Source organism: Lichenostomus cassidix, chromosome 7 (genome assembly GCF_008360975.1).
Source record: "Lichenostomus cassidix isolate B80296 chromosome 7, HeHo_3.0, whole genome shotgun sequence".
NCBI classification, from domain to species: domain Eukaryota; kingdom Metazoa; phylum Chordata; class Aves; order Passeriformes; family Meliphagidae; genus Lichenostomus; species Lichenostomus cassidix.
Window position 1 is genome coordinate 37,717,220 of NC_139488.1, and position 20,860 is coordinate 37,738,079.

The 20,860-nt window shown below is 35.8% G+C and overlaps 1 protein-coding gene across 16 annotated transcripts in view; it reads right to left on the reverse strand.

Annotated features, from left to right (window-relative positions):
• Window positions 1-20,860, reverse strand: part of BAZ2B (bromodomain adjacent to zinc finger domain 2B) — a 118,913-nt gene that overhangs the window by 75,493 nt on the left and 22,560 nt on the right. For 15 of the 16 annotated variants that reach the window (XM_085067263.1, XM_085067256.1, XM_085067261.1 and 12 more), the window contains exon 2: window positions 15,618-15,660. The exons of the other annotated variant lie outside the window; for it this stretch is intronic. The gene's annotated coding sequence lies outside the window, so the exon portion shown is untranslated. The remainder of the gene's footprint in view (window positions 1-15,617; window positions 15,661-20,860) is intronic. 16 annotated transcript variants of the gene reach the window in all.

Genomic DNA, 20,860 nt, shown 5'->3' on the forward strand with positions numbered 1-20,860 from the left:
AGGGATCTCTGCAATCAAAACAACACACCAAGTAAGAATTTTGCAAACTGTGCTTGTTACAGATATAACAAGTGCAGACACAATTTCCTCATCAAACACTTGGCTATTGACTCATTGCCTTAAGAAAAACAAACAAAAACTTCAGCATTTCATTCATACATTTTTTAAATTGTTTTTTGTTCTACAAAAAAGCCATTTTGTCAAACCACGTGCAGTGGTTTTAAAGAAAAGAGTAAAATTCCAAACCATCAAAAAGAAAAGCCTTCTGCAAAAACAAGGAGGATCAGCAGCACTCTTCACAGCGTTCTTTAAATAGTTTTAAATAGCAATATATGCTGTACTTAATCAGGGTAAGTTTGGTACTAGTATCACTGCAAACAAGCTTTCACTGCAAGATTTATGAGATCACGATCTGAAGTCTCAGTCTGCTAATATCAGAAATTTGCTTGCTAAAATTCAGCCACAATACATTTGATTCTTATTTGACTCTGGGAGAATCATGTACAATAGTTCTACATGTTAAAATAATGGCTCATAAATGATGTTTTTTATAAAATTGTTCCCATCCATATTGCTCATAATGTGAAAAATACCTACTGTGGAACAGCTGTTTAGTTGACAGAGCAATGAGGGAGAGAGAAACAAAAACATGTCACTGGAAGCAGCAAAACAGAAGGTCCATACTAATTTTCTGAACCCTGGGATCAATCGGACCGTAGTCCAGTAACAGTCAGTGCAACGTTAAAAGCACAGATCTGGTTTTTACCACTGTAGCCACCAGAGAAGCGAAATACACTGAACTACAACCCACTAGCTCCATGTTAGTCAGCAAGAGAGTCACAAAGATTCAGCAATTGATGTTGTCAGAAAGAAATTCTACAGGCTACCAAAACACTGGTGGTCAAACACCCCAGCTTCATGAAAAAAATCACACTTATAAAACTTACCTAATATGATACAATAAATCAACTATTCCAGCTATATCTCAAATATGCATAGCCCCTGCCCTCACAAAATGGCACAGCCTCAACCTGTGGAGCCCAACTGGACAAGTACTTTCACAACGTCTTTGTGAAAGATTTTCTTCTTTTTAACAGTATCACTTTCTATATAGCAAATTCTAACTATAAATATGGGTATTGAATCCAACTTTAGCTATGGGTATGATTAGATAAACTAAATGAATAAAAAAAACTAAATCTTTACAAAACAATACATATGATAACAGTGAATATCAGTGTGTTCTTCTACTGCAATTTCAAACCTCACCTATGGGAATTATATCTGTGGTTGTAAAAAAATTACAAAATCCCAAAAACTTTACCTACTAGATTTCAGTCTACCTAGAACTACCTATTTCATTCAGGTAGCTCTATTCTATATATTTTAATTTAAAACTTCTTCGTTTACCCTGTGATAAAGAAATATAAAAGCAGTTAAACCATGAATGTTGCTTACACACCCTTGAGAAGGACATATAACCCCTGTGGAATCTCCAGTGAACCCTAACTAACAAAGCCAGAGGTTTGTATGTTGCATCATAAATTGATACAAACTTCAAAATTGTTGCAAAAACACATATGACTTCATAGCAGAAACACTTGCTTAAAATAGCAAACATCTATGAATACAAGCGCAATACCTAAATCCAGCACAATCTGTGAACACAACCTGCATCAATGGTGTTGGAGAGTACGAACTTCCTGCAGTTTATTAAATCAATATATTTATTTATAAAAGTTTCAGATGCAGTATTAGTCTATCTTTTGCTTATAACAATTTTATCTGGAATTCTCTGATACTAACTGCATGGACCAATAAGGAGGAGACAAAAGGGACAATTTTTTACTTAAGGAATAACAGAGGTTCTAAATCATCTTTTTTATTCAAGAAAAACTAAAAAGTTAATAGAAGTGACCTCCAACTAATGTACAAAAGAATGGAAGGAGGGGAGCATCCACAAAGGATGGACCCAACAACCAACTTTCTTCCCATGTTCAGCCTGTGACAAAAGTCTCAACCACCTTTTACTCCTCAGAGACCTTCATGCAATGGCACACCAAACCAAGTCTTACTTGTGTCCCTAAAAATTCAGACTCTGACAACATCCATGAGCCTCAGTACCATTTCTTTCCCTACATATACGACTGTACAGAGTCCACTCTTGAGTTCCACTGTTACACTGAGTACCACTGGATTGGTCTAAAGTGGTCTCCACAATTGAAAACAAAGATGCATCACAAGAGACATATTACCTTATTTCAAATAGTTTCTCACGACCAAGAACAACTACATCAATCAATCTTTAAAACCCATCAGTTGACAGTAAGTAATCTGCATCCTTATATTGGTTATAGTCCTACCACAGCCAAAGGAAAGAGGTGTCCTTTTCAAGGGGAACACAGGCAGCAATATTCTCTTTGTTCTACCTCCTACATATTCTGGTAACATTTACTGGTCACATGGCTCAGGATTTAGCTTTATTTTAAAGGCCCTTTGGTTCTTATTGAATTGTTTACAAAATGCATGAACACTGCATCTGTTGATTTGATCCTTAAAACAGTATCTTGGATTTGGAATAAACACAGTAGCTACCAGTAAACCATCACTTAGAAAAAGCCATATTCCACTATTATTAAATACATCTCTACCAAAACCCTAATAAGTACAGAATTGTTTTAGGGCACATTGAAGTCACACAAAACCCCAGAAAACCAACTTATTCTTTACATTAGTTCAGTGCCCAAAAGCATTCTTCTTGCGGGCTTGTTACCTAAAACTAATCACAGAACAATTCAAAATCCCAAACTATCACTTATTCAGTAGCATTTCAAACATCTGCACTAGATTTCAACCCCACAAAGTACATATATATAAGGAATAAATACTAAAAAAGCATAGAAAATAATGAATTAAGTAATTTCAGTATATTTTCATTTTCCTGTATCAAAGACTTCTCACATGTTTCTTTTTTATTTTTAGCATTTGGATTATCAAAATGTCTTAGTATTACTGAATGGTTTTAACCAGCAACTTTGAAACAAAAGAAACTAAAGCCTATCAGGATCTCAAGGAACACATTGTCCTACATAACAAAACATGCTATTTCATAATAAAGTTGATATATCTTCCCATAAAGTTTTGCTAATACTTTTCAGTATAATCTATTAAAATATAGTCATTTGAGTTTTATGAGATTTGATACTGAGATGATGTTTGTTTCCACATTCTGTATACATTACTATCATCCATTTCAAAAAGCATTACAGAAACCGATTTTCTTAATTTTATTCACATATACATATGTGTGTGTGCATCTGATAAATTCAGCACTAACTGCTATTTGGTCAAACAAGATTTTGGAGAAAAGATCACATAGGTAGCAAACATGGCCAAGAAATGCACACAGAAGGAGAGTTAAACTGCTACTTTCCATTAAAATAACCATTAAGTAACCACGTTATTGGAAAATTGAAATTAAATTATTTTGAAACTATAAAGACACTTCAGAAGTTTTGAAAGCTTGGAACAACTATATATTCTTTATCTATCATCATAAAGTACATATACACACACAGACCCTCTGAGAATACAATATTCATTTTGCTGCAGAAGAACAGACATTGCATAACAATGAGATTTGCTAATGTAATCAGCCATCAACCTGGAATACATTTGTATTAAACTAAGACCTCAGTGTCATTTTCTTTTTGCATCGTTTGTTCTTTCTCTCATTTTTCGACCTTTCAAGTATCCTGTCCTCCTGTTTTCACTACTGCAAATACAGCAATACTGCAAAATATTTTAACACTGTATGTACAACACATTTTATTTTACAAAATTTCTTTCTCTGCTTACTGCCAAATATAGATTCTAATTGCATGGGTTCTATCAGCATTGTTAATGTAGCCTTGAAAGAAAAATCAATGGATGCTATAGAAACAAAGCAGTTTTATTTCCCCTGTAAAACAGCAGGAACATCTAATAAAAACTGGGAGTCACTTGGAACAAACTATGATTTCAATAGCTCACATTGCACATCCCTTAATACAAGAATTTAACAGAACACCACATTTTAGAAAAATACCCTCCCTTTTTATCTAATTATTAAACAGGGCAGAATTTAGAATTATTACGTGAATACAAGTGCAATTTCTTTGCCTGAACATACAAGATCATAATGAAAAAAAGTAAAATAATACCACAAATTCAGTCTCAGTATGTTAAAGCATGAACTATACGTAACAGTTACACAAAAAACTTTACTGAAAATAAATGGATATAGAACACAATTATTTATTCTACTACTCAGAGCCGCCCATAAAAATTTAAAAATTACGAAGGTATCTTAAAAGATGCTTTTCTCTCACTATACTAATGCCCTATTTTGGTTTTGCATGTTACATGCTCTTTTATACCTCATAGATAAAAAGCAACCTATTTGCACTCCTGGCTACAAAAGTATCAAACCTGTATTTTGAAATCTCTCTAAAACTATTAAAACTAGAATACAGCCCACTAATTTTTTCTACTGTTCTCATTTTACAGTTTTTGGGGTTTTTTCTGCAATTGAATTAATATAAATAACACATTGTTACTCTAAGTTAGTATAGGTACTGTAAGGTACTATCAAGTTAGCACTACTGCTGATAAGCTTCAAAGTCATACTAAAACATAACAAAACAATAGAGAATAAATGTTTGCTGACTTGTTTGGTAGGACCGGCTTTTTTTGGCAGGGCAGAAGGGGGAAGAAGAAGAGGTCACACATGTGGGCATGGGTGTTTGCTTGTTTTTCTTGGTTTTTTTTCAATTAACACTACAAAACCCTAATTCCATGAAAAGGAAAGGCCAAATAGTTACTTACTCTAGTATACAAAAACTGCACACAGAACTCTCATGGAATAAATCAAAGTAATTTGTAATTTATTTTATGTGACGGAGGTCAGGCAGCCATTCACCCATTCTATAGTTACAGTGGCCATCACGACACCAAAAACCACAAAAGCCATAAAAGACCACTGAATAAATAGAGGAGAAATATAATTACATGGCAGAATATGGACTTAAGCATCCCTGTAGCCATTCATATCAAGTTGTCACTATACAACTCAGGAAGAATATCATCAAGATACTGGACATAATGAACTAGGTAATTAACTGAAAGCATAAAAATTTCCATAAACTGTCTTCATATGTGCTCCACTGCTAAGTTAACAACCACCTATGTCATTAAGAGTCTTTGAAAGCTAAAAGCATAAAAAACATGGCCTTATTTTTTCTTCCATTTCTCTCACTTTTAAAGATATGTGGCAACAGGATATAAACATCCAAGCATATCCCATATATGAAGAGGTTTTATGCTCATTCGTGCATTACCACGTCCTAATAAAAAGATGCATGAAGACTGTTCTCCAGCACACACTATCAAAAATGCTTGTTTCAATTACAAAGCGTTTGTCCTTCCGCAACAAAGCCATCCACATTACATCTCAAAATGACTGAGGCTGAAGAGATAGAGGAGGTGTGATTAATATAAAAGCAAGGACTATATGACCTCCAGGGTATGAAATAAAAAGCCTCTAATGCAACAACCTTGACCATTGGAAGCGATGGGTCATTTTCTTCTGTGATAAACAGTGATTGCTTTCTGTAACTCTAACAGTTGTCAAGTAGGCTAAAGACTATGGCTGGCAGATGATAGTTGTGAAAAGCCTGCACTTTTAACAACGACTTACTACCATGCAGTATAGATCAACTGTCCAATTGAGCATCTTCTACAATATGAGATGAGCTCTTGAAGCCATATCCTAAAACTGACATCAGTGGTTTTCTTAGGAATCAATCTAGGAGATATGGAACCTAAGAATATAGGAAACTGTTAAATGATACAGTCTTAATTCAAATTATTAAATGAAAAATACTAAGATATGCAAATTTGTTGTACATATGAAATATGTAATTCTGGTACATCACTGTTGACACTAGGCAATCACCTATATAACCTTAAGCACAGGACATAAAACTTCACTGTTCACATAACTTGGCATAAGTGTCATAGGCATGAGAATACAGAAACCAGTTATTCTACTGATAAAAGAGAACCCACATTTTAAAAATATAGACAAGAATACAAATGAAACCATATCAACACCACACAGAATAAGATAATGCCAGGTGCTAAGACATATTTGAATTTTTATCAGTAAGGAGAAACATGAATTCAGAAATTAGTTTGAATTAATCAATCATATTTATTGTCTCTGAGCTAACCCGAAATACCTACTTCGCTATAGTCTAAAATTCTGTATTTTGCTGAAATAAATCACAGCTATAGATGCTCACAGTACGAACATATTCTAAAAATTAACACTGTCCAGTTTATAGTGTTACAAATATTCAAGAGAATATTCATAAACATATACACATATTCACATACTGAGTATTCATATACACATACCCAGTTTGCATATACAGATTTGGTATAGTGCTGTACCAGTAGTCATACATATGCACACCAACACCTTTACTTTCAGTTAAACAATGCTTAGTTAAATGCTACAACTGGCACTCACTTCAATGCAGAAATTGTAAGCATTCTTCAAAGCTTATTTTTAATACTAGCAATAAAGCAGACTTACATTTTTTTCACAATGAAATACCATGAATTGTACTGAACCATAATGACTACTATTTATCTACTTTTAGGGAGTAAAACTGGAGGACAATTTATTAAAAGCACAGGAGGAACTCTTGAACACTGGAAGGTCACAGGCTATGTACTGAGCTACTAAGCAAAAGCATCTATGATGTTGCAGAGCTGCCATTTTTCTTCCTTGACAAAGCCTCCATCTGCCACAGAGCCATTTACAGCCTCAGAGTCAGAATATCAATGATTTCCAACCATTCTGCAAATCTGCTTTCACCTTGACATCACCTTTGTAATATATCTAAAGCAGATGATACATACAACCCTCAACTAGCTCTAAGCCCAAGCTTTATTCAACTGATATGCATATAAGCTGTACTCTAACATACCATTTTTTTACTTCCTCCAAATTGTGTAAGAATACAAAAACTCTGAATTGTACATCCTTTTCATTGCTGTGTTTGCCTTAAAGAAACTACCTTTGGAAAACCTAAAAAGAAAACCTTTGAATATTGACAAAATATGTAAAAAGAGTTAGAAAACATCTGTATTTACATAATATCCATGCACACCATCAAAAATTACTTTTTTCTTTTCCAAACAAACAAAACATGCTTGGTAAGATCCTTATTACACAAAGAATAAACTACCACAGCCTCACTGAAACCAGCAAAACTGCATTCAGCTCTACAGCTCTTAATGTATATACAATCCAATTTAAAAAAAAATCCAGATTAGAGCCAGGTCAGAGGAGGAAAGAGAATCTTGACTTACTGAATAAATACCTGAAGCATTAGATCCTCAGACAAAACAGATTATATCTGCATTGATAAAACCAATCATATCTACATATACACACACACATATACACTGATAAACATTCATATATATATATATACATATATATACACAGATACATAACATGTACAACGTATATGCACACATATGTTTTCTGTCAAGTACAAGAATATACACTCCATCATCAAGCTCATTACAACATGACTTTAATGAAGGCGTTCCTAGATAGCAACTTTCGGAGTTTCGAAATGCAGGTGAATGTCCTTCCTCTAGACTAATTTTAAAACATACAAAGGTGCAGCTTGATACTGTACTGAAACTGGGCCACAGAAGAAACAATTTTGTATTACAAATATGTATGTAAACACATATGATTGCATAGCCAGAACTTCAACTACTGCCATAGAAATCCTTGAGATGTTAAGTATACAGGAGCAAAGTATTTGAACACTAGATGAAGCTTGCAAGCACCTTTATGAAAAACAGACTTCATAACACCTATAAGGTACATATTTTACTATCTCAACTGTACTGCCCACCCTTTCTTTCATTGCTTACACCTTTACTTCTTCCTGTTATAGAAGTCATAGTGTCAGCAACTTGAGGAATTCAATCTGTTCTATTTCTATGTGCCCTGTGGCCACTATTCATTTTGTTCAGGCTGTTATTGATATTCGAAAAAGAAACAGAATTTAAACCTAAAATACTTTTCTAAATCTGTATGGAAGAAAAAGTCTCTTCATTGCACAAAATACATTGTTCGTAGACTTCCTCTGGCTAAATCACACAAGAGCTTAGGCAGACTGTAGTAAAAGGTTGAACTAATTTAGGTGTTACCTTCATGCTCATATAGAAAGGGTAGGATCAGACATACGTGGATATATATCCAATGTGTTTATTTTATGAGTTGCAAGTATTCACCTGACACTCTCATACCACATCTCTTACCTAAAAAACCCCAAAACCAACCAAAGAAATAAAACCCACCAAACTTGTTCAGTTTTCCAGCTGGTATGAATATACACTTCGCTACTTATCTCACTTGCAATTCAACTACCCCTACCAACCTCCTCCTTGCCACTAGCTAACGGTTTGGTTTCTTAGTGGTGTTAAAGTGGGTTGGCAAACTATAAAACACAAGAGAGCATCTGCATGAAACATGCTTGTTCCAAGATTAATACAGACCAGCATTTTACTGCTCACTGCTTTTTTCACCTAAAAAAGGGCACCATGCTGCATCCAAATTTAAGACAACTGTTCCCAAACTCAGGAAAAACAGGTCCAACCAAAAGCAGAGTAACACATCTTTGAGAAGATGTACTACAAGGCAGTAGAGCTAAGGAGGAAAACAAAATAAGGTATTCAGACATGGCCAGATCTGGGAGACAGAATTACACTAAGAAGGATCTCACTGAAGACATGGAAAGACAGTGGTAAAAAGAAGAGTCAGTCACTGTTAGAAATCCAATACCTCTCAGCCTTACACAACAGCAGCTCCCTACCACCACATATTCCCTGCAATGAAGCACTGGCCAGATTCATCAAGTCTTTATATACTGCCTCTTTAATTCTCCCTTCCACCTTTAAAAATCCAAGGAGGAAAGAGACAAAAGGGAAGAAAAGAAACATAGTTAGGAATTCTGAAGTTCTGTATGACAGAATCATAAAGCTGTGCAGACTGGAAAGACCTTACAATGGTCATCTGGTTCCATCTCCTGCCTAAAGCCCAGTTAACTTCAAAGTTACATCAAGTTGTTCAGAGCCCTGTCAATAAACAAGATGCATCTTTTGCAAGCTCTCTCAGCACCTATTTCAGTGTTTCATAGAACCACAGACTGATTTGTGTTGAAAGGGACCTTCAAAGATCATCTAGTCCAACCCCCTGCCATGGGCAGGGACATTTTTTACTAAGTCAGGTTGTTCACCTAACCACACTCTGACCACTTCCCAGGGATTGGGCATTCTACTACTGCTTCAACCTGTCCTGCTTGGTAAAAAATTCCGGGAAAAAAGTCTTTTCTTTACCCAGTATTAAATTAAATTTGTTTATGGACTACTGATGCTACAAGTAGTAGAAGAATAGAGAGAAAGCCACAACTCAAGAACAAGCCAAGGCCTTGTGCCTTTCACACATGGTTGAAGAGATGTTCTGATCAGCACAAGGCTCCCAGCTACCAACCTGTTAACTTTTCACATCAGTTTCTCACAAAATATCCATTTAAGCTCTTCCAGTTGTCAAGTTAAAAGAACTCTGTTTAATCAGCTGCCTTTAAAGCTTTGAATCTTTTCATTCCACCATTTCAAGTTTCCTTTATTATCACAAGACTTGCTACCTACCTTAAAATAAGACATTAAGTAATGCTAATTTAGCTTTGCCTAAGGACTTTCGAATAATCAAACATAAAATCATTGACAGTAGTATTATGAATTCTGGTAAATAGCAAAAAAATCCACACATACAATACACCTCCCTCCATGAACTCATAACCCTTACAAAGACCACACTTTTCGGAGCTTTCCTGTGGTGAATTGGTCAAGTCCTACTAAAACGGGCTTTCTAGTTGAAACAGGGACACAATACTCAGATGAGTTACCAGCAGAAAAGTTACTGAAGACTTGGATTCAAAATATAAGGTGGCAACAATTTACATATGGAAAATTTTATTTGCAATAGTTGACTACAAATGTCTTCCTAACCTGAAAATCTACATTTTAAAGAGCTACTGTGTATTATGACTCTGAAATTTAATTAGAAAAAATATTTCTCATTTCCCATAAATGGGCAAAGCCTTACATTTAAATGCTAAGAACACTTACTTCTGTAAGAAAGACAAAGCAAACAAAGTGAAAACACTAATCTAATCACATGTACTTGGAAAGATTTCTGAACTTTTAAACTATTGAAGGAACTGTAAACAAAAACACTTTCTTATGCAAATGGAATGTTGCTATTGCAAAGAGAAATCAGCTTGTCTAAACACAGCAATTCTACCGAAAACTGAATTTACATCTGAGCTCCTCATCTGTAAAGCTTAACAAACCACTTATTCCTCATAACAGTGAATTTACTATACTAAATCACAATCTGCCCTTCAACACTCTCAGCAAATAACCATTATTAAATCTGGTTTGCAGCAGAAGCATTAACACAGTTGGGAGTAAGTCTCACAAAGTCGTGTCAGCAAAAGGGGCATTCTGTTTTGTTTTGGTATTTTAACAGCCTTTACATTGTAACTTACAACACATCAAATGCAGACTATTAGTTTAAAAGAAAACTACAATAAAAAATAGGTATTCCACAGAGAAATATTCAGTTCATTAATTCTTTCCTTGAAACTTTCCATTCTTTTGTAATTTTAGTTGATTGATCTAGCATGTTTATTTGTTTCCCTCAACAAAGCAATCTAAATACATACAAGCAAGGATATACAAGTACTTACACACTAACTGTATTTGCAGACAACATATAGCAATAAACTACTTTCAATTTTTTAATAAGATGATTTTCTAAAAATAACTATGGAAAAAAAAAAAGAAATAAAAGGCACAACTGCCCTCCATGTTTCATTTACACTCCGTATAATTACTGCAAGCACATAAAACTGCTATAATCATATTATCTTCAGTTTCTTAGTCAATGTTAATTGTTAGTATACTAAACTGAAGACATAACTAAATCTGCAGGTTTTACACATGTATGAATAAAGCAAATTCTCATGTTCTTTGGGGGGTGGCCTGTTTTGGAAGCTTTTATATTTCTTCTGAGCTTGCTAAGTGTATATCCACCTACAGTGTCAAAAAAAAACCCCTAACTCCTACTTTTCAAACATTATTACCACAAACCATGAACAGCTTCCTTTTATAGTCACAGAATGGTTCTGTTTAGAAGGGACCTTAAAGCTCATCCCATCCCACCCCCTGCCATGGGCAATGACACCTTCCACTATCCCAGGCTGCTCCAAATCCCATTCAACCTGGCCTTGGACACTTCCAGGGATGGGGTAGCCACAGCTTCTGTGGGCAACCTGTGCCAGGGCCTCACCACCCTCATATCTGGAATTTCTTCCCCATATCCTATTAAGCCTGCCCTCTGGCAGTGGGAAGGCATTCCCTGTGTCCTGTCCCTTTACACCCTTGCCCGAAGTCCCTCCCCAGCTCTCCTAGAGCCCCTTTAGGCACTGTAAGGGGCTCTAAGGTCCCCCCTGGAATCTTCTCCAGGTGAACACCCCCAGTTCTCCCAGCCAGTTTCCAAAGCAGAGGGGCTTCAGCTGCTGGATCACTGCTGTGGCCTCTGCTGGATCTACTTTCGCAGCTCCATGTCTTCTCTTTTACAGGAGGTGCCAGAACTGTTTGGCGGGGGAATATAAAACCAGAGATACCTTTCCCATAACCAAATGCACCTTTCCAGGAACTCTCTGCATCCATTTGAGTAGTTACATGATAGAAAAAGGCAAACACAGCTATGTATCTGGATGCTTAAGCTAACTTTTGATGAGAAGGGGAACAGTTGTAGAGAGGAAGCTAACAATATACTCAAATTGTCATAAAAGCATAAACTACCTTTGTTAACTCAAGTTCACCAAGTTTGTCCTCTTTCTTTCCCCCATCTCCATAAAGTGTGTTCCAACTTGTTATCAATAGTTTCTCATTAGCTGCCAGCTCCCAGACTTATCCAATTTCACTTCTGGTTCAACAATCCCACTTTTTGTTAATTTTCTTTTGTTCTGAGATATGGAAGCTGCAAGTGATTGTGGCTAGCACAGGTCTTTCCCATGAGAATTTTTCTTATGTTCTATAAACAAAGATAAAGTTTGGATGTTATTAAAAACAGTGTCTCGAGATTTGGACAGTTCAGGCGTGGCAAATCAGGCCTAGGGGGAGGTTTCTGACTGACCAATCTGAGCGACCTCTGAAAAATCTATATAAGTTGGAATCAAATAATAAAGCTCTTTTTGCTATGCCACGCTGAGAATCCGGGTCTTTTTCTCTGCTAGCGGCTCAACAGCAACAAGTGATAAAGCAGATGGTTTCACAAAAACAAAAAAAAACTGCCCAACTCACTTGTTTCTGCAAGTCTTTTGTGTGTTTTTGTTTAGCTGCAAACAGGCTATTATTTATACACATTTAAATTTCAAGTAAGAAAAGGGTTTTTCTTCGCAATTGGCTTCCATATTTTAGAACCAGTAACTGAAATACACAGAATCCTTTATGGGTCTGACTCACACGCATTTTTTGTCGCTGTTTGCCTCCACACTCCTAGCCACCAATTCCAAGTAGGCCAATGAATACTTTGTTACTGTGAATAGTAACAAATGGTGTAGTTTTCAAAACCTGTTAGATCCCTATTTAGACTTTCTGTAGAATACTTGATTTCTGAATCTTCTAACATCTTGCTATTCTTTGCCTTTTTTTTCCCCTCCACCCTCCCTTCCCAAAAACTGGAAAAAAATCCCTTAGTTGTAAATCTCACCTATAAAGATGCTTCTGCTCATCGCCATACTCACCCAACCCTAGTATTCCTGTACTGGCAACATCGCTCACAAATGTGCCTGGTCATCACAATTTTGGTCAAAGAGGCCTCTCTTCTTAACTTCCTAACTTTACTCCAGAAAATTTTGTTCAACCTTCTGCTGAGATGATCTTTTACTTTTAACTCATTTCTTTTATTATAGCCATTAATAACTTTTTAGTTACAATCATATAGAAAATTTTTTGGAAGTATTATCTGCGTAACTTTTAAGTACTGTGTCAACATACTAAATAATCTGTTTCCACAAATAAATTGGGACTGTTAGAATTCACCACTGCCACCTTTTGTAACAAATAAAAAGAGTCACAACTAGAAATTAAAATAAATTTATACTTTGGGTGTAGAAATTATTATCGGCAAGAAATTCCTATCTAATATGGCATCACTCTTAACATGAAACATCCCACCAAACAAACAGATCAACCACCATCACCACAACTGACAACACAGAAGGAATTATTACCTTCCAGTTCTCCTAATCTTTTCAAGCTCGCCCTTAATCAATCTATTTGTTACAACCAAAGACACACTGAAGTGTCATTTCTTTCTTTGAAAGGAAGGATTATTATTTCTTCATAGTGAGGAAAATACGTTCTGTAGGCTAAAGAATTGACTGTAGTCTCAAAAATGTAAGAGACTATTACAGATACACTTTTTCTTATTATTCAGAGATTTGATATTTTTCATCTCTCAGGAAAGAATTAAGTATAGTTGGACAAACACACAAAATAAACTGGCACACTGAGTTGGTACTAACGGTCAGCATTAAGTTTGTTGAAAGAAAAGAGATCTACACCTGGCTATAGTTTCTCTTGTATTTTTTAATACCTACAAAAAAAGTAATCAAAAAGCACAAATCTTTCTATAAATTCCTCCTGTTCTCCAATTCCATACTTAAAGGGAGGAAATCTATGCACAGCAGCTTGACCATTTACGGGACATTTTTCTCATTTTCCTGAGTGAGGCACTTTTTTGTTCAGCATTCATCCTGATGGTTCCACAGAGTAACAGCTGTCAGCTGCTGCCAGCAGCAGTTCTCGTTCCATGGCTGTGCGTCTAGGAAAAACTGCCCCACAGAGTAAGACTTGTTTGTAGGTAGTAACATTCAAAATATTAAGGAGGAAGGAGTTGTAACACCTGAGTGCTCAGAAGTCAGGAAAAATTTTGAAATCAAGCAATGCACCTGTATTCTTAACAGAATTGTATGTCCTTCCCAAGCTAAAGGACTTCTTCCTTTTTTAAAACAAGATCTGACAAGTCAAAAAGTTAGCAGGTTTAGCTTTTCAAAGCCAAACATACAGGTAATTTTTAATACCGATTAAATATTTCATCCCCTTTTTCCCTGCAAAACTGGAAACTTATTCTAGAAAGTTTCTGCATCTTTCTTCAGTCACTGGAGGCTGGGAAAGTAGCAGCCTCAGTACATCCCAGCAAAAAACATTACCTCATTAACAAAAAACAACAGGGTTAAACTTCTATGACATTAAGGCTTTTTTCATTAAAACTGGCTTACATTACAGAAGCTGGCAGTATATTACAGCATTACATGAAGTCTCACAATATCTGATGTCTGCAGTAAATATAAAATCCTAGATAAAGCCTTTCTACTTCTATCTATTATCGGAAATTACTTAATGACTTCCCCAATTCTGCCTTTTAATTTTTTTAAAATGGTTTAGAATGCTGCTCCTGACTTCGAAAGAGCAGGCTATCATACCTCCTACTCTTACCTGTTCTCCTATCACTCCTGCTAAGCAGTATGTTCACTAGAAACCTGCTCTTTTGAACTTTAATTTACTTGATCCTTCCTGTTTAATAAATCTGTTCTCTTCTTATTAACCTATTAATTCTTTGAATTTAGCAGTTGCTGGTGGTGCTCTTGCCATTCCCATAAACACTGTATTAAGTCACATGTAGTGGCTGTAACAGCTGCTCTTTCCACATTGTACAGAAAGCACTTCTGAAACCTGAGCCTTTTAAACTTATTCTTATAAGTTATTTTAAACAGCATGCAAAAATGATTGATTTAGGCTTTTCTTTCCTACTGTCAGTACAAATTTCACCTCTACAGACTGTAAAGTTATGTCCTGCATGAGGGCCAGAAGGTCCTTATTGAAACATAAGACTCCACAGTACCACACAGCTTAGTAAAACAACATAACCCACATTCATCATCTAGCAAAATATCGCGTATTCTCTGACTGTGCAAAATGCTTTTCAAAGTTGCTAAAACCAATTTTGGAACTAAACTCCCAGCACAAACTCTCAATTAGTTTTAAATATTCTATAAACTGTACAACAGACATCAAAACTACTAAAGGTATACACTAAAATTACATTCTATCAAATTCGTATTTCAAGCCTACATACAAAGTAATCCACAAAGAATGATAATGGTATTATGGATGTTAATTGCTAAAGACCTTCTTAACAGGTAAACCTGAAGTCACAAAAATAATTGCACCGATGGACTAAGAATCCATAAGTTTTAGCTAAGGTCATACTTGATGTCTGGCTGAAACCAGGATCTGGACGCAGAATTTACCACCAAGCCATTCAGTACATAATATTTTCCTTTCCCCTGTAATGCATCATGCTTCCCAGAGAACTATCAAAATGGTTACTGCTACAGCTTACTTACTGTGACCAATGTGGTCAGTTCTGTGACATTGCTGTTCTGCAACCTGAAAACAGAAAATAATTAATGATCAGCTGAGTCATCAAGTAACTTTTACAAGGACAAAGAAAGACACTTCAAACAGAACAATAAAATTTATTTTAAAAATGTGAGGTATTTCCAGCACACTGAAAGCACTTTCTTTCTCACTGCCAGACAGGAAGCCATTACAAGAGGAATAGTTGAAGATAAACTATTGTAATATAATGTTATAAAATAACATTTGATTTATTTGCAACCATCTGTTTAAATACACATACCCATTTTACCATAACTGAATTGTGAATGATACAGTACAACATGTACTCCTTTGATAAACACAGTAAGCCAAAGGAATCTTTCTGTTAAAATACAAAAAAAAATTCCGAATAATCAATAAAAATTCTCAATTTTTCTATAGTAGAACCAGAGTTTCATTCCATTAGTGATGCTCTCTAGCATGCAGATTTCAAATTCCACTCAGAGAATTCAGAAGCATCTGTGTGTCAGTAAAAAATCCACACATATTTCACTGAAAATTTAAAACTCAAAAAAATTTTGAACACTTGTTTGGATTGTTTACTTCCCAGATTTTTTTTTTCCCTGGGTAGATCAAGTTTTTCTAAACACCTAGTTCACACACACTGTATAGGACAGTGCAACAGATGCAACACTTCCATTTCAGAAAAATGTTACTTGCTACAGTAGTAGAAATCCAATATTGTTGGGGTTTTCTAATATATTTTTTTTCACTGAAGACATGTGAAATTTTACACCTTGGTAATTTAAAAGTATCTTTTGTAACATTGAATTGCTTTACAAAGCTTAGAGGTGCTCTCCTCAGCTACACTGACAGACAATTTTGACTACGCAAATAGGCGTAATTGCCTAAGTATCAAAAATGTTAAGAGTAAAGTGGCATTTCAAGATTTTTCTTTAGGTTTGTCTTGATTGGGGCTCTTATGAGAAACACTTTTTAGAAAACAAATGCATAGAAAAATAGGTATTTTTACTCTAGATCCTTTTCTACAGCATCACTTTGCTGGGAGCATAAAGCTCACCTATCCCACAGTAGCACAGACAAAAGCACACTAGTAAGTTTACACAAACAAAACCTCAGTCATCTACACGAGAAAGAACTTCTTTTAGAGTTAGGCAAGCTAGATAATTCAAGTCTACGTAGACAGTTGCATCAACAGCAGCCACAGGTTTTTTAAATTTAATCTTAAACTATAACCTGTAAATGTGTGGGCATTAACTCCAACTGCTTTTTTATTTGTTAGGGTCACCAGTGTCAAGTTACATGCCTAGGCCTGCCAGGAAAGCAATAGGTATTTTTCTCTCCTGGCAAAGGACAGCCAGGAACAAAACATTCCTCACAACAGTCAGTGGCAACATCGTCAACGTATAAAGGAAGGATATCACATTTGTTCTCCCAAGGGGAAATCTAAACATTAATATTCTCCTTCTCTACTGCCATACTTCGACATCACCAAAAAACCCCAACCTACTGGAACCAAAACAAGAGAGAAGAGGTAGAAGAAGATACCACACAGTAATTCCATAATTTAAAAAGTGGGAGCAAAACATTTGGGAGAGGGGAAGCTTAAAAAAGTATGTATTTTGCTACATTCTCAATCTTCCCATTGGCTGACTAGACCCCTTAACTGTCCTGTAGAAACCAGAAAACAATGTCATACTTCTTTTAAGTTGGAAACATGGCATTTCCTGCATTTCCCTGAAGCTCAAAGCCCAAGTTCTTACTCTCTGCTAAGATTCTGCACGTATGTTCTATTTCCAACTACTTATATTCCTGTAGCGCTGCTAAGTTTGGGGTTTGGGATCAGTCCTGAAGAGACTGAATAGTCCCCCAAAACGTGAACTTTGGGACAAAGGTTAGAGGTTCAGCAGAGGAGAGTAAAAAAAGCTCTTCAAGTTCCTGCTTGCCACTCGCCAAGAATGATAACCAGCTACTTAAGACTGGGCAGGCAGAAATACTGCCCAGTCACAGATTCTTTAGCCTTGAATCACGTCACGAGATAGTTTTAAAAACAGGCTTTACTATGGCTCCTTGATTAAAAGCACACAGACTGGTTTTGGCTCCAGTGTCCAAAGTACAGAGTAAACAGGTGGCCTAAGTGGAAAACTAAGCTAAAACTCAACAGCAAAGATATGATTTGGCATGAATTTAAGGAAATTACACAACACCAATTTTTCTTTACAGTGAAAGAAAAAAAACATTTTAAAGGATGAAAGAATACTGTTTCAGAATAAATATTCTCTTTCTCAACGTAAGTGCCCACACACAAACATGAAAAGCTCAGGATTTACCACTAAACTCTGCAATACTGGAAGTCCTTGAAACCAGTTTCTTCTTCCTTTTAGTACTCCCAGTTATTCCATATAAGAGAAGCATTTTTTGTGGTTTATTTTTTAGATTTGTTTTCAGGACTACTTATTAGAAAGTGTAAAATAAAGTATCCCCAGACACAAACGAAATCCTAATGCAATTTAAGAATAAAAGGCCAGAAATAGCCAACATTCCACACTCTATGGACGAAGGTGGAAGCTGAATGTTTAAAACAACGGCAAGAGCAGAAAATGGAGAGTGGTCAATGGAAGAATGGGACAGTTAATGCATACAAGAATGATTTTATTGTTTCTTTTCAAATTTCATTATCGACTATGCAAAATTAATGTAACCTAATCAGGTTTCCCTGCATTATTTTCTTACCTTGTAAAAAGTAAAGGGAAGCTTCCTGTGCTTAATATTAGCATACAAATGGAGCTAATTAAGGGTTGACTTCAGTGGGAAGACAGGGTGAGGTGAATTCCCACCTTTGTTACTCTTATCACTTTGTAAGGTGGGTTTTTAAGCAAGACTAGAATAACTGGTTTACATTCTGGCAATGGCATCTTCTAAGTTAAATCAAAACTTAGTATCTGAGAGCACTGCAGAATTCAGCAAAATGTGCAACATTTTCATGAAGTCGTGAAGAAAGACACTTTCTATCTTGATGGCAATTTGCTTATTTCTCCAATGCAAACATACTGCACAAGAGATGCCTGTCTTTTAAAAACTGACTTAGTGCCCTTTTTAATTATATTTCAAACAAAGACTGAAAGAACACTGTTTTCAGGTTCGTTTCTTCCTGGTTTTCATTAGTAATTCAGGACTCATTGTTTACAAAGTTTACTGTGATAGGAAAGCTAACAATGTTGTAGCATTTATAAAACACTGAAAAGGTGAGTTTATGAAGCTTTATCAATCTGTTTAATACTTCTATTAATATTTGTAACTAATAGTTCTTGAAAACACTACAGAAAGAACACTTGATAAAATGGGGGCCCTTATTCCCTTAAACTTACCTGAACATTTGAAAAAACTGAAGCAAGTTTCTCTATGTAAGACAACATATGCCATTTTTGGTAGTTTTAAAAGGTTTAGCACAAAAGTCATCAGTACCTACTGAAAACTAGCACATAACAATGTACTTGTTGAAAACCCCTTCTACTGGAATAGTCAAAAGGAAAATTGAAGGCATGGGCCTAAAATACAGTTTTAGAAAAGTACTCTGTTGGAGAACCAATCATTCAAAAAAAATCAATTTAGAACAAAAGTTCAACCCAAAAAAAACTCAGCAAATGTTTCATCTGCCAAAGCAAAATTATCCCTTATGATTTTGAAAGCTGGTCATTCAACAGGAGTTCAGTATTTCATTGTCAGATTTATGCACCAGTCAGTATGAAGTACTTTTCAGTAACAGAAATCAAATGCTTTCCCTAAGAGTTTGGGTTCTGGGTTTAAAAGATGTATGTAGGTGGGTTTTGCCTGCTTGCAATTCTTTCACCACACTCTTCTACAAACCAGTAAACTAATATGCAAAGGGCACACAACTGAAAATGCCTTCTAAATTAAATTTATTTCCTTCCTCTCCCACATAATGCAATTCTCATAATGCATGAAATGCCACTTTCAAATTTGGTTTCCTTCTCAACCTTTACATTCTTCAGGCTTTCAGCCTCAAATTGTTCTTCATCAGCTTGACTCCATTTGCCTAAATCCCACGATTACATTCTTTACACTGTTTTTCTTAGGAGCTTGAGGACCATGGGGCATAAGTATGCAAGGTTTTAATTTTGCTAAACTAGAGCAGTCTAAATTCTTTCAAATCCTTCTGTAAGTCTCCATATTACCCTCAGAATCCCAGTGTATGATCTCTTCACCTATTTTAAGAATACATTTCTTGAATATGAATAATCCTCCTGGAACAAAACAGAAATAAACTTTATTCCAGATGAGGCCTTACCAGAACATTCCCAATGCAATAATCATGTGAGAGAATCACTAAAGCCACTGCACAAAAAGCGTCCCATCTAGAGACGTATTTACCTCAGTGACTCACACAACTACTGGCCCATGAAGACTCAATGGTCACATGCTTCCCTGCCGTGCAGAACTGTTCTGCTGGATAAGCTCTTTACAGCTCTTGCTGCACCTTCTAAACAGAAACGATGCAACTGAGGGGGCAGGAAGTGGGGACCCATGTGGCTAGCACAGGTCTTTCCCATGAGAATTCTTTTTGTGTTTTATAAACAAAGATAAAGTTTGGATGTTACTAAAAACAGTGTCTTAAGATCTGGACAGTGCAGGCCTGGCCAATCAGGCCTAGGGGGAGGTTTCTGACTGACCAATCTGGGTGACCTTTGAAAACTCTATATATATGATGAAATCAAAACAATAAAGGTCTTTCTTTCTTGCCACTGAGAACTGAGTTCTTTACTCTGCTAGCTGCTCAACAGTGACAGACCCACCCAAAAAAACCCCACAATAAACCATCTTCAATATGATCTAGTCATATTCAGTCTCATTTCTTTAAGATCTTCTTGTTTCTTCCAGTCATTTGCAATTGGACATTTCTCAGATTATCAAGTATTTGAAAGAAGAAACACAAGCGTAACTTCTACTTCCCCCAAATGCCACATTTTCTCACACTATTATTTTTAAGTCCTCAAAAAACTAATTTCGTCTTCGTCTGATTGGACAAAATTCCAGAAGTAGCAGGAAAACTCAAGGCCTGTACCCACATTTCAACTTTGTACAAACAGAATGAAGATAAATGTTTGCTCAGTTTCACTGTACTAAGAAATCATGTTTTCAGCAGTAAAGAATGGCAGTTGTCAATTTTTATGACTAATGTCCTAACTGCAAGAAGTCAGATTTTTAT